The sequence below is a fragment of the Ascaphus truei genome, chromosome 1, assembly GCF_040206685.1.
Source record: "Ascaphus truei isolate aAscTru1 chromosome 1, aAscTru1.hap1, whole genome shotgun sequence".
NCBI lineage: Eukaryota > Metazoa > Chordata > Amphibia > Anura > Ascaphidae > Ascaphus > Ascaphus truei.
The window spans coordinates 444,418,334-444,431,463 of record NC_134483.1 but is presented as its reverse complement, the minus strand read 5'-3'; the positions used below and the strand labels follow the sequence as shown (position 1 = coordinate 444,431,463).

Here is a 13,130-nt window from a genome sequence, read left to right as displayed (position 1 = left end):
ATGAACTGCCCATGTTCAGTCTCCAGCTGCAGCTTGTCCAAACGGATCCGGACCCTACTCCTTCAGTCTCGGAAGACTATGGACTGTTGTTCTGCGGCAGAGCGAGCTTAACCAAAATTTCGCATGGGGCAGTACAGAGGATGCCCGTCTGGTGCACGTACACTGAACGAGCGGACACGGAACAGCTCTTTTCACTAGAGAGTACGCCGGAGGAAGACGCTAACAGAGGATACCAGCTAGTACCGGAATTTCGGGATTGGCCGGCCGCCATACCTCGTCGCATCTATGTAATGGTCCAGAATCTATCCCCCTTCACCATGGCCATCGACGCGGGGCAACGCATAGGAAGAATTTATCCAGTCAGCTCAGTGGACAAGGCTGTCCAAGTCAATGCCACCTGAGCGGAATGCTCCTCCGCGGGGCTGGATTTCGACTTCGGCTCGCCCGGATTGCCTGAAGAGTGGAAGGAGAGACTGTGGGTCCAATTGGAAGAGAGGTGAGACGTCTTCTCTACTGGAGAAATGGATGTGGGGTGCAGTCGCAGTGCCCAACACACTATCCGGATGAATGATACGGCTCCGTTCCGGGAACAATCACAACGACTCGCCCCTAGAGACGTCGATGATGTACGGGCCGTCCTTCAAGAGATGGAAGAAGCCGGGATCGTCACGGAGTCAAGAAGCCCTTATGCCTCACCCATAGTGGTGGTGAGAAAGAAGAATGGGACAGTGAGGCTATGCGTGGATTACAGGACACTGAACAATCGTACGATTCTGGACCAGTATAATCTTCCCCGCATAGAGGAAATCCTGAATGCCCTCAATGGGAGTAAATGGTTCAGTGTGTTGGATCTCCGGTCTGGATACTACCAGGTACCCATGAGCCCTGAGGACCAAGAGAAACCCGCTTTCATTTGTCCGCTGGGGTTCTATCAATTCACTTGCATGCCCCAAGGCATATGTGGGGCACCGGCCACCTTCCAATGGCTAATGGAGAAGACCTTAGGGGACTTGAACCCCCGAGAATGTCTAGTGTATTTGGATGACATCATAGTCTTTGGCCGGACGTTAGAGGAACACGAGTCTCGGCTCCTGAAGGTGCTCGACCGGTTAGCCCAAGAGGGGCTCAAGCTATCTCTGGATAAATGCCGCTTTTGTAGGACATCTGTGACTTACGTGGGACACATCTTGTCTGCAGAGGGAATAGCCACTGATCCAGCTAAAATAGAAGCCGTAGTAAGCTGGCCCTGACCCGATAACGTGGTGGAATTGTGCTTGTTCTTGGGGTTCTGCGGGTATTATCGTAGGTTTGTGGAGGGATATTCCCGTTGGGCCAAAGCCCTCAACTGCCTCCTCAAAATATATCCCGAAGACACAGGCCAGAAGGCTACTCCCGCCTGACAGCCCTTCGGGGCCAAATGGACCTCAGAGTGCGAACAAGCTTTTTTGGACTTGAAGAAGAGTCTGACAGCGGCTCCCGTGTTAGCCTATGCCGACCCCAAACAGCCTTATATCCTACATGTGGACGCTGATCTCAGTGGACTAGGGGCGGTGTTGCATCAAAAACATCCGGAAGGGTTACGACCTGTGGCCTACATCAGTCGCAGTTTGACGGCCAGTGAGCAAAACTACCCAGTACACAAGCTCGAGTTTCTTGCCCTGAAATGGGCCATTGTGGACAAACTCCATGACTACCTCTATGGGACTACCTTCGAGGTGCGTACAGACAACAATCCTCTTACCTATATTATGGCCTCAGCTAAACTCAATGCGGCAGGACATCGCTGGCTAGCAGCACTCTGTAACTACAATTTCACCTTGAAATACAAACCGGGTCCATTGAATGTGGGGGCAGATGCCCTATCTAGATGACCGGGGCTGGTCGCAACCCTCAACGACGATCAGTGGGAAGAAATCCTGGGACTGGGGATGCGGGCGCTGTGCTGCACTGCAGCCATAGTGAATGACCAAGTAGCCTTCTCCGAATTAAGAGTGTCTGATTCCTTAGGGTGCGCGTCCAAAGCCATCCCGGAGGCATACAGGGACCCTAGTGGCATGCATATCACCCCTGACAAGATCATAGCCTGGAAAGATATGGTGCGTTATCAGGTCCGTGACCCGGTAGCGGGGGCCATCCGCTATACTATTCAGAAAAACCGTCCAGATCTACTCAAACACGCCCCTGGCGATCTGAGGTGCATCCTGATGCAGGAAGCAGATAAGTTTGAAATACGGGACAATTTACTATACCGAGTTGTAGAATATCATAACCACCCAAATAGGAGACAGCTGGTTCTACCCAAAATGTTTCAATATCTGGTGTTGCGATCCTTACATGATGAACATGGCCATCTGGGTGTCGACAAGACTTTTGGATTGGTGAGAGATCGGTTCTTCTGGCCAAAAATGAGAGAAGCCGTAGAGCACCACTGTCGGCGCTGTGTTCGGTGCATTCAATGCAAAACACTGCCCACCAGGGCCGCCCCAATGGGCCACTTGAAAAGTACGGGTCCCATGGACTTAGTATGCATGGACTTCCTATTTATCGAACCGGATAACCGGGGCATCTGCAATGTGCTGGTCATCACTGATCATTACACGAGATATGCGCAAGCCTTCCCGACAAAAGACCAAAAAGCCATCACTGTCACCAAGGTGCTCTGGGAAAAATACTTCATACATTATGGGCTTCCTCAACAACTACATTCTGACCAGGGCAGAGACTTTGAAAGCAAATTAATAAGGCAGTTACTAAATATCTTACACATTACTAAGTCCCGAACCACCCCCTACCACCCGGAAGGGGATGCATTGCCTGAACGGTTCAATCGCACGTTACTGGACATGCTGGGTACCTTGACGTGGGTACAAAAGACTGAGTGGAGTAGACACGTGGAAACGCTAGTGCACGCTTACAACTGTACTAGACATGATTCTACCGGATTCTCCCCCTATTTCCTGATGTTTGGGAGAGAGGCTCGACTGCCCGTGGACATACGTCTGAGGGTCTCCACTGACGGAGTTCATAATACCACTCACTTCAGATATGTGCAGAGGCTACAAGAGAACCTGCAACAGGCCTATCAGCAAGCAGACAAATCCACAGAAAAACTGAACGCGGGAAATAAGAGACACTATGACCACAAGGTCAAACATAGGGATATTCAGCCGGGGGATGCAGTACTCCTTCGCAATTTGGGAGTACCTGGGAAACATAAGTTGGCTGACCGGTGGAGAGAAGGAGTGTATGAGGTAGCGTCACAAATGCCTGGTCTTCCGGTCTATCGTATCAAGGACTCGGAGGGTCAGGTGAAGGTAAGGCATAGAAATCACTTACTTCCTATCCAACAAATAGAGGAGGGTGAAGTGGGATGGCCTGCAACCTCATTGGATGGCGAAATGACACGGGGTGAGAACGGTCCCGAGACCGACAATACAATACATTATGAGGACCCTCAAGAGGGAACCTCTCAAAGGGGCCCCCAACAGCGAGCATCCCCGGTGGAGCTACGGGTAAAGGGCTCGGTGAACAAACGCCCCAAGCGGTGGCTCCGGAAGATTCTATGTTGGACCCACGGAGTCCATGTTTTGTACCTTGTGATGCTCATGTAGAGACTAACTCCCACAAGGGAAGAGGCTGAGCCTCAGGACCATGATAGTCATTCTCCCGAGGGAGTGGCTGAAGAACAGTTAAGGTGAAGTCAGAGAAGTGGGCAGCCTCCAATGAGGATGACCTATGATCAGTTCGGGGCACCCCATTATGAGGCTCAGCAGTGGGCTCGCAACCGTGTAAAGTCAGTAATCATTATGTTCAGTGAGATGTATAATCTTATTTAGAGTGTGGAGGGTGTCGTTATGTATTCATGCATTTTTCATTATATAATTGTTGTACCAGTTAAAGGTTATTGTCCAAGTGGGGATGTTGGAATCCACAGGGGGGAGGATGTAGCCGGGCTCCCCTCTCTCGCATGTGTTATGGTATGATGGGAGGGTTGCAGCAGGGCAGGGAACGCTCCAGTATATCGGAGGTTCCGTGACTTCAGGGCGCCGCCATATTGATTACTAGAGCAGGCGCAGCAGGAGGTGGAGTTGGCTCGGGAGCAGAGGTTGCGCATGCGCGGATATAGCTATCAAAGCCCGCGAAGGAGGAATAGTTCCTATAGGGTGGATCGTAGGGGACTACGAGTCCCAGCAGTCACCGCAAGACCATGTGACGCCAGGGGACCAATGGGGTGGCTGGAATATCGGGAGGAAGAGATATAGGGTTGCACGGGGCGCGCACGTTGCTCAGAGCTAGCGGGAGGAGAAAGGAGACGGGGCTCCAGGTGTAGGGAGGCACCCAGCCCCTACCTAGGCCTTATAACCCAGCCCAGTTAGGCCCTGAGTCCCCGTAGAGTGGAGCGGAGATAGGGATTGGCCCCAGACAGGTTACAGTCTCCCTTACTGTGCCAGTTCAGAGACAAAGTAAAGAGACAGTACACATCTAGCAGAGGTCTGGGCTCAGACCCCGCTACCGTCGCTGCAGTCATCTGGGTGGGATCGCCCCGGACGGCTATTGCTGGATCCAGCCGCATCTGATTCTTTGTGAAGATCCTTGGCAGGCCCGGATACTGCAGTGCCCGGCAGGTAACCATCACCAAGTGCACCAACGATATCATATTCCATTCACAAGGGACCTAGTGGCTGCGCAGTTACACACATATATCTCACTTGAGTGTGGGGACATATTGTGTGGGGTTATTGGACACGGGGTGGGATCACCCGGTGTAGGGGTGAAGCATCCTTCGAGACGCGGTAGTAGTGTCTCGTCTAGAGAAGGGCACCTGTTGATATTACCACTGCTAATTGAGTAATGTCATTCGGTTGTTTTATATGCTGTGTGTGTGTGGAGTGATATACAATTGTCCTGCGAGGAACCACTCCCCCTCTGGTGGGAGCCATCGCAGGTGGAGGCGCTGCACCAAGTACGAGGTATTACCTATTATTCGTGTGCCCCGGGCTCTCCGTGGCAGAAGCTAAGGCCCTGCGAGCCTACAGGTTATACAGCATATGGTAGTGGTCTGTGTTCACTAGGACACAGGGCTACATGTAGAATCAAAGAAATTAGACTAATGGAACTCCTTACAGCACAACTTAATCAAAGAGTAGACCAATTCTACAAGGTCTGGGAAATTTAGCCAAAAGACTAAGAAAACCAAGAACTATAACCCACAGAAATACCTGAATAGGTTTTCCTGTAGCAGTAGGAGGGATGGAAAAGGGGGGAGGGGGGGGAGAAAAACACGCTCCCCTCTCCCTAATCACACCTTGCCTAGACTTCCGTAACCCTTCACACCCTTTGTCCCCTCTCCTCCCCACCCCTCTTTCCCCCCCCCCCCTCTTTTTCTCCCTCCCTCTTTTTCTCCCTCCCTCTTTTTCTCCCCCCCCCCTCTTTTTCTCCCCCCCCCCCTCTTTTTCTCCCCCCCCCTCTTTTTCTCCCCCCACTTTCTCTCTTCTATTCTTACGTTAACTTAAAAGAGATATCCTAGGAAGCGGCTGCTTCCATATAAAGAAGCGGAAAGGGAACAACGACAAATATGAAAGTTGGGTTATGTGTAAAACTATCTATTAATATGTATATTTATGTAATTGTCACCAGTTTCCTGGGTCTCATTGATGACCCAATGCTTACCCTTATATTTCCTTTTTCTTCCCAAAAGCTTGACTCACTGTATGCTGTATATATTTTGAAAAAAACAATAAAAAATTTGAAACAAAAAAAAAAAGGTTGGAGATTTTAAACTAGGATGGAGGGGGGAGGGAAATGAACCAGATAATGAACTAAATAGAATAGAAGAGCAAACAAGGGGTTATAAAGAATGTAACAAAAATTGCAAAAGGGCAATCAAATTAGTCAAAAATGGATAATGAAATAGAAAGTAAGATCAACCCTTAAAAGTTATTTAAGTACCTTAATAACAAAAAAAATGAGAAAAGAAAATATAGGACCATTTCAGTGTGAGATGGGCAGGCAGATTATTGGAGATAAGAAAAAGCAGAGGTATTAAACAAATTATTTGCCTCTGTGTTTAGCAGGGAAGAATCAATGTCAATACTGTAGTAGTGACGCAGGAGGAAGCCACAACCTCAATATTAATGAACAATTGGTTAACTGAGGAAGAAGTTCATAAGCAGCTTGAAAAAAATAAATAAGGCACCTGGCCCTGATGGCATACATTGTATTGTATTGTATTGTATTGTATGTCTTTATTTATATAGCGCCATTAGTGTACATAGCGCTTCACAGTAGTAATACATCCAAGAGTTCTCAAGGAGTTAAGTTCAATAATAGCCAAACCATTATATTTACTATTCAAGGACTCAATTTCCACAGGCTCAGTACCACAATATTGGCGTAAAGCAGATGTAGTGCCTATATTTAAAAAGGGAGCTAGATCACAAACAGGGAATTACAGACCTGTAAGCCTGACTTCAATAGTGGGGAAACTACTTGAACGTTTAATACGGGATAATATTCAGGAATACCTAATGGAAAACAAAATTATTAGTAATAGACAGCACGGATTTATGAAGGATAGATCATGCCGAACTAACCTTATTTGTTTCTTTGAGGAGGTAAGTAGGAATTTAGACCAGGGTAATGCAGTTGATGTGGTCTACTTAGATTTTGCAAAGGCTTTTGATATGGTTCCACACGAGGTTGGTGTACAAAACAAAGCAAATTGGACGTCGTAATAATATATGCACCTGGATTGAAAACTGGTTGAAGGATAGACAACAGCGGGTTGTCATAAATGGAACTTTTTCAGGTTGGGCTAAAGTAGTGAGTGAGTGAAGAACCTCAGGGAATGGTACTGGGACCCCTGCTTTTTAACTTGTTTATTAATGAATTTGAGGTTGGCAGAGTAAAGTCTCCATCTTTACTGATACTAAATTGTGTAAGGTAGTACAATCAGAGCAGGATGTAATTTCTCTCCAGAAGGACTTGGAGAGACTGGAAACGTGGGCAGGTAAATGGCAGATTAGGTTTAATACAGATAAATGTAAGGTTATGCATTTGGGATTCAAGAATAAACAGGCGACTTACAAATTAAGTGGGGATTTATTGTGGGAATCCTTGATGGAAAAGGATTTAGGAGTGCTTGTAGACAGCAGGCTTAGCAATAGTGCCCAAAGTCATGCAGTAGCTGCAAAGGCAAACAAGATCTTATCTTGCATCAAACGGGCAATGGATGGAAGGGAAGTAAACATAATTATGCCCCTTTACAAAGCATTAGTAAGACCACACCTTGAATATGGAGTACAATGTTTGGCACTACTCCTTAGAAAAGACATTATGGAACTAGAGAGAGTGCAGAGAAGAGCCCCCAAATGAATAAAGGGGATGGACAATATCTTATGAGAGGCTAGCTAAACTAGATCTATTTACATTAGAAAAGAGGCATCTAAGAGGGGATATGATAACTATATACATATATATTTGGGGACAATACAAGGTGCTTTCAAATGAACTATTCATCCAAAGGGCAGTACAAAGGACTCTGGGGCATCCCTTTTGGTTGGAGAATGGAGATTTCACCAGCAACAAAGGAAAGGGTTATTTACAGTAAGTGCAGTTAACATGTGGAATTCATTACCCATGGAGACTGTGATGGCAGATACAATACATTTGTTTTAAAAAAAAAAAAGGTTGTACATATTTTTAGAAACAAAAGGTATACCAGGATATAGCAAATAAGTAAACATGGGAAGAATGTTGATCCAGGGATTAATCCGATTGCCAATTCTTGGAGTTGGGAAGGAATTTATTGTTCCCCTTATGAGATATATCATCCAATGATAACACAGAGGCTAGGGGGAGGAGATAGGTTAGTCAGGGGGAGGAGAGAGGCAAGTGGGGGGGAGGAGAGAGGTGGGCGGTGGGAGGAGGATAATCTGTCATGTTTGGTTATTATTACACATAGCTGACTTTTCCAGCCACAAATCTATATTTCTTATCCTTGTTTGTGTGCTAGTTTAATGTATGTATATGACACTGTAAATAGTTTAACACAGCTTAATGAATCAAGCCAATGGGGGGAAAGGTTGATTTCACATTTTTCTGCTTTAATTGTCCATTGTTTGTGTGCGCTTATACAAATTGGGAATCTATTACAAACACAATGATGCTTGCTCATATATTAATACAATGTGCATTAACATCTAACCAAGTGTTACATATTAGTTTTTAATGTTGTATCCTCACTTGCAGTAAGGCAACAAGAGGCAGACCATAAAGGAACTATAGCAATTGAAATTGTTCATATACAACGTTTGCAAACATTACAATAGAAAAAGAAGAAAGTAGTAGCACTCCCTGATGGTCTACAAAATACAAAAAGATGTTTAATGAACAGGAATCTACGTTTCAATTCACACACGAACCTGTGTCAAGATCGGCTGCTGTTTCTGTGCAGCTGTGGCGGTTTCGTGAGTGCACCTTCTTTCGACATCGAAAGCATTGCAATGACTTTCAAAAGTGAGGTCAATATGGGTATTTTGGTTAAGGCATCAATCACGAGGATTTAACCAAGAAAATATCAGCAGCATTAGTTCACTTTAATGGTATCTGGGAACGTACCATTAACGTCAACTTTAAAATCACATTTCCCCGTGTTCTGAAGATTGGCAGTGTCTGGGAATGCAGAACATTGCTCTGTCACGTTCAACTTCATAACTATCGCTCCTTATTTTTATTCCGTGACTTGGTAGGTTCGGACACTTCCTAATACAAATCTACCTAAAACAGTATTTTCTATTTTACATTTTTTCTCAATAGTAATAATGAATACTAAATAAAACTAAGGCACTTGTAAATTAAGGATGTTTAAGTGGAAATAAAAACAACAAAGAATAAGGTACAGTAGTCACATCCCAAAGTCTCATGGATGTAAAACCAGGGCAAACAGTAAAATTATTGCACTTGATTGATTGAAAAAAATAAAAAAACACGTACTGTACATTGTTTTCAATGCAATTCCTTTGATAAATGTTGTGCAGTTATTTGCTCCACTTTTGCATCCTCAATATAAAGAAGTTCATAATTGTACTAGCTCTACTGACCCACAATGAAACTAGATTCTGAAAGGGACCTGTGTAGAATACAGCCTGCAGACTGTCAAATATACCATTCATATTTTTTTTTTTTTTTAACCTTCAATCAAGATTATTGAACTATGTTAGGCATGTGGTTTTAAAAAAAACTATTTGGTATGAAAATACTGTTGAACGTATTTTAGAAGTTGAAAGAGTTTGGCCGGGAGGGGAAATCTTTGATTCAAGTCTATCATAGATTAATCACTTCAGCTTACAGTGCAAGATTGAGATTTGTAGTACAAAATTTATAAAATATTTGTACAATAATTAACAGAATAGCAGAAACCCTTCATCACGGAGGTAATAAATATTTGAGGGGAAAAAAAGCTGAGACAATTCAATGTTCCTCCTAACATTGAATAAACAGCAGTCTTTCATTGTCCATACTTTCTGATCCAGCAGTCATGCAGCAGAGAAATACTGCGACTCTATAAGAAACATATTTGCATCAGGTTGTCCGGCCTTGGTGAATATGGACAGTTTCCTCTCAGGATACTGGGTGAAGCAAGTAGATGTCATGTTGCACACAGGAAATAGTCTTTGGCTCCTTTGGAATGTTCTCAAGTGTCCCTGTGAAAATAAATGCAGACATGTTACTAAAGCAGCAATCCTCGCAGCAAAGAACCTGCTTCCTCAGGTTCACTAAAGCAGTGTTTGTAACCTCTTTTTGGTTAAAGAACCCTATAATTATATTGAGATTGAGGAAACCCCAACTTCTCTAATAGCACTGTCTGAGATCAGATGCAGTGTAAGTAACACCAACCCTCTCTAATAGCGTGCCTGAGATCAGATGCATTCTAGGGAAGCCCAACCCTCTCTAATAGCGTGCCTGAGATCAGATGCATTCTAGGGAAGCCCAACCCTCTCTAATAGACAGGGTTACCACCACTCCAGCTTTCGTACACGTATCTCCGGGATATGGTTTACCTAGTAAACCTCCAGGCGGTGGTGTCTCCCGGCATCCACAGCGTCTCCCGGCATCTCCCCCTGCAACTACTGCCAATATAGCGGCACAGCCTCAAATGGCCATTGCCATGCCCACGGGAATACTATGTGACTCAACAGCATCACGTGACGCATTGTAAGGAACCCCGACCATCTCTAATAGCGCGTCTGATGCATTGTAAATTCTTTGTATTTGGTACAATTAAATGACCAGAAAATTGCAGGGAACCCTTTAGGGGTGTCTGGGAAACACAAGGGTTTTTAGGAACCCCTGTGGAAAAACTGACCTAATAGCTGTCTTTAATTTTCAATCAATCCTACAGTCAGTGTAACTCAGCAGCTACAATGTAACCTTAGTTTACTAAGGTAAGTGTCTATTGTTACAGTTTGCAACTCAGCCACAGTCTCTTAGTGGGAACAATGTAACACTTTACTGTTTGCGATCATTTGTTGCCAACGATCTTGCTTGCACTGCTGGAGAAGAGTGCCAAAACCTGCTATAGCAACCACAGGATGCTCTTCACATTTATAGAAGAAAAAATAAATAAAATGCAGTATTATCTTAAAGCTGCAGTTCAAGCTCTCTTTTTTCTGTTCAATGTGTGATGTGCATCAATACAATCTACACATTGACAAGTGATTAGCTAAATTGCTGATCAATCTGTTCTCCCTATAATTGGTCACTGAAATTCAGCTGGGGGTTCACCAAATGCATCTTGGGTAATCTTCTGCTACACTGAGCCAAAATTCTGCGAGGAAGATCATGTGACCAGACAGGCACTAGATTCATTTGGTTCACTGCTAGAGAGGGCAGGGCTCAAAAAGGTGATGCTGTTTCAGAAGAGGAAGGGATGTGACTTTGTATATGGTTGCTATAGGAACAAAAATGCTTGTTACAATATAATACTTTAAAATGTCTTTAAAATAGTTTTTTTTTTAATTTATTTTAAAATGCTACAAGTATTCTCATAGTACAGAACTGATTTTTTTTTTTAAATACACATAGGATATTGCTTGAACTGCAGCTTTCATACTACACATAATATATTGAATGTTTTAATGCATTGAAATGTAAATCTGTGTTAGAATAGTTTGCAACAACTTGCTTTTGATTTACACAGTGCAATTACGAAGCTAGATGTGGGCTTTCTATAAAACGCAATGACCAATTGGATTGAGAGCACTGCCTCAGCCCATATCTCCCATCTGGTACTGCCCGCTGAACCGGACCAGTGGCTATATTGTCATGCACTTCCTGGGTGGGACCTGTGCTGCTGGCGCGTCACCCCAACACATTCCTGTGACACTGCTTATTCAACGGGGCGGATCTCTACTACACACGGGGCAATCAATACCCGGTATTGTGTGTAACATGCAATGTAAACTTTGTCCCAATGCTCCATCTTTACACTTGCTACTGTATATCCACCGTGCAACTCGCACACCAGGTATACGCTGCGAATACCCACACCATGCTCCTGCCTTCATGTGACCGCAGGCAAGGATATGAGGAGAGATCTCCTCTCCCGGCAGCTGGGGTGTCCCCCCAACAATGCACTCACCCGGCTCAGGGCAGCAGGTACACGAAGATAAACAGCACCAGGTCAAACAGCAGGAAAACCCAGACGTCGAACCAGTAGGAGTGCTGCGATAAAGCTCGCAAGCAGCCCTGCGCTTCCCTCCTCCGCTCCGCCAGGTCCCCGGGCCCCCCCTGCTCCTCTCCCGGTCTGCTCCCCTCCTCCTCTCCCGGTCTGCTCTCCTCCTCCTCCTCCTCCTCTCCCGGTCTGCTCCCCTCCTCCTCTCCCGGTCTGCTCCCCTCCTCCTCTAACGGTCTGCTCTCCTCCTCCTCTAACGGTCTGCTCTCCTCCTCCTCCTCCTCTCCCGGCCTGCTCCCCTCCTCTCGGGGCTGCAGTCGGTGCCGGGGTTGCTGCTCCTCCATCGCGCCGCCGCTGCTCCTGCAGGGGGAGAAAGAGCTGCCGGCTACAGGGTCAACGTTCTACTGCGAGTGGGAGAGGCGGCGGCGAGGAGGAGGAGGCGGCGCTGCTGGGCACTGCTGGGTGTGGGGGGCGTGATGATGGAGGGGGAAGCTGTCAGCACATTGGGTTTGTCTCGCAGGGCGCGCCGGAGACCCTTCCCTTTGTTTTAAAGGACAGGATCTGCAGGGCTGCCCCACCTTCTGCACTGTCATTATGATCGACATGTCGCATATTTCTTTTCAATGTAGAGGTTTGTTTACTCAAGTCTGCCAGCTCCTGGACTGGAACAAAACCATTGCAAAATAATCGCAAGCAATTTCCTGACGTAAAAACTCCCATTGCTTTCAATGTAATTCAATTTCTTGCGCAAATGCGGTGCTATTTGTGTGCCCTGGTCTTTCCTGTATTTTGACGTGAGGCGTGTTTCGTAAATAAACCTGTTTTAACTATCAAAATGGCTTAGTCAGAACTGTAGGTGTGTGCTTAGAGATCAGTGGTGTTACACGCAAGGAAGGGCAGTCACTTTGCATTTTTATACTGTCCAACCCTCCCTATTTATAAGGGTCTCCCTCGTAATTTGCTGAAAAAAATAGCATATAAAAAAAATACCCTGTGTAAAAACCTGTAAAAAAGCAATCCAAGCGCATAAAAAATAAACATTTATGTTTTTACACTAGATTGAGGCAGGGAGTTTCTAGAGCTAAACCCCATTAATTATAGCTCCAGAGACTACCTGCTTCTGGAGATACTTCCCTCCATAGGGGGTGCCAGGAGGCAGTGGATATTCACAGTCGAGTGTAAATATAGCTGCTTGGCTATTCGCAGTGGAAATCTGCCGTGCCAGGAGCCGCTCCGCTCGGCTAGCAGGGTTTACTGGGAGGCCTCTTTAGTAGTATACTACAATAACCCAGACGGGAGCGGATAGAAGCATGCATTAGAGTAGGGGTGCGCAAACTGGGGGGTGCCTGATTTTCTGGGAGGGGAACGGCGCATACAGAGGCCCTGCGCTCTTCCCCAAAGCATTTAAGTTAAATGCTGGGGAGCGCATGGGAGGCCTCTAACTCACTAACCTGGT

General features: G+C 45.8%; 1 long non-coding RNA gene across 1 annotated transcript; it reads right to left on the bottom strand.

Moving 5' to 3' along the window:
* Positions 1-8,084: 8,084 nt before the first annotated feature.
* Positions 8,085-12,450, bottom strand: LOC142503660 (uncharacterized). Its single transcript, XR_012804066.1, has 2 exons — positions 11,642-12,450; positions 8,085-9,704 (listed from the first exon to the last, which is right to left on the bottom strand). It is a non-coding gene; the product is annotated as an uncharacterized LOC142503660 (long non-coding RNA).
* Positions 12,451-13,130: the final 680 nt, after the last annotated feature.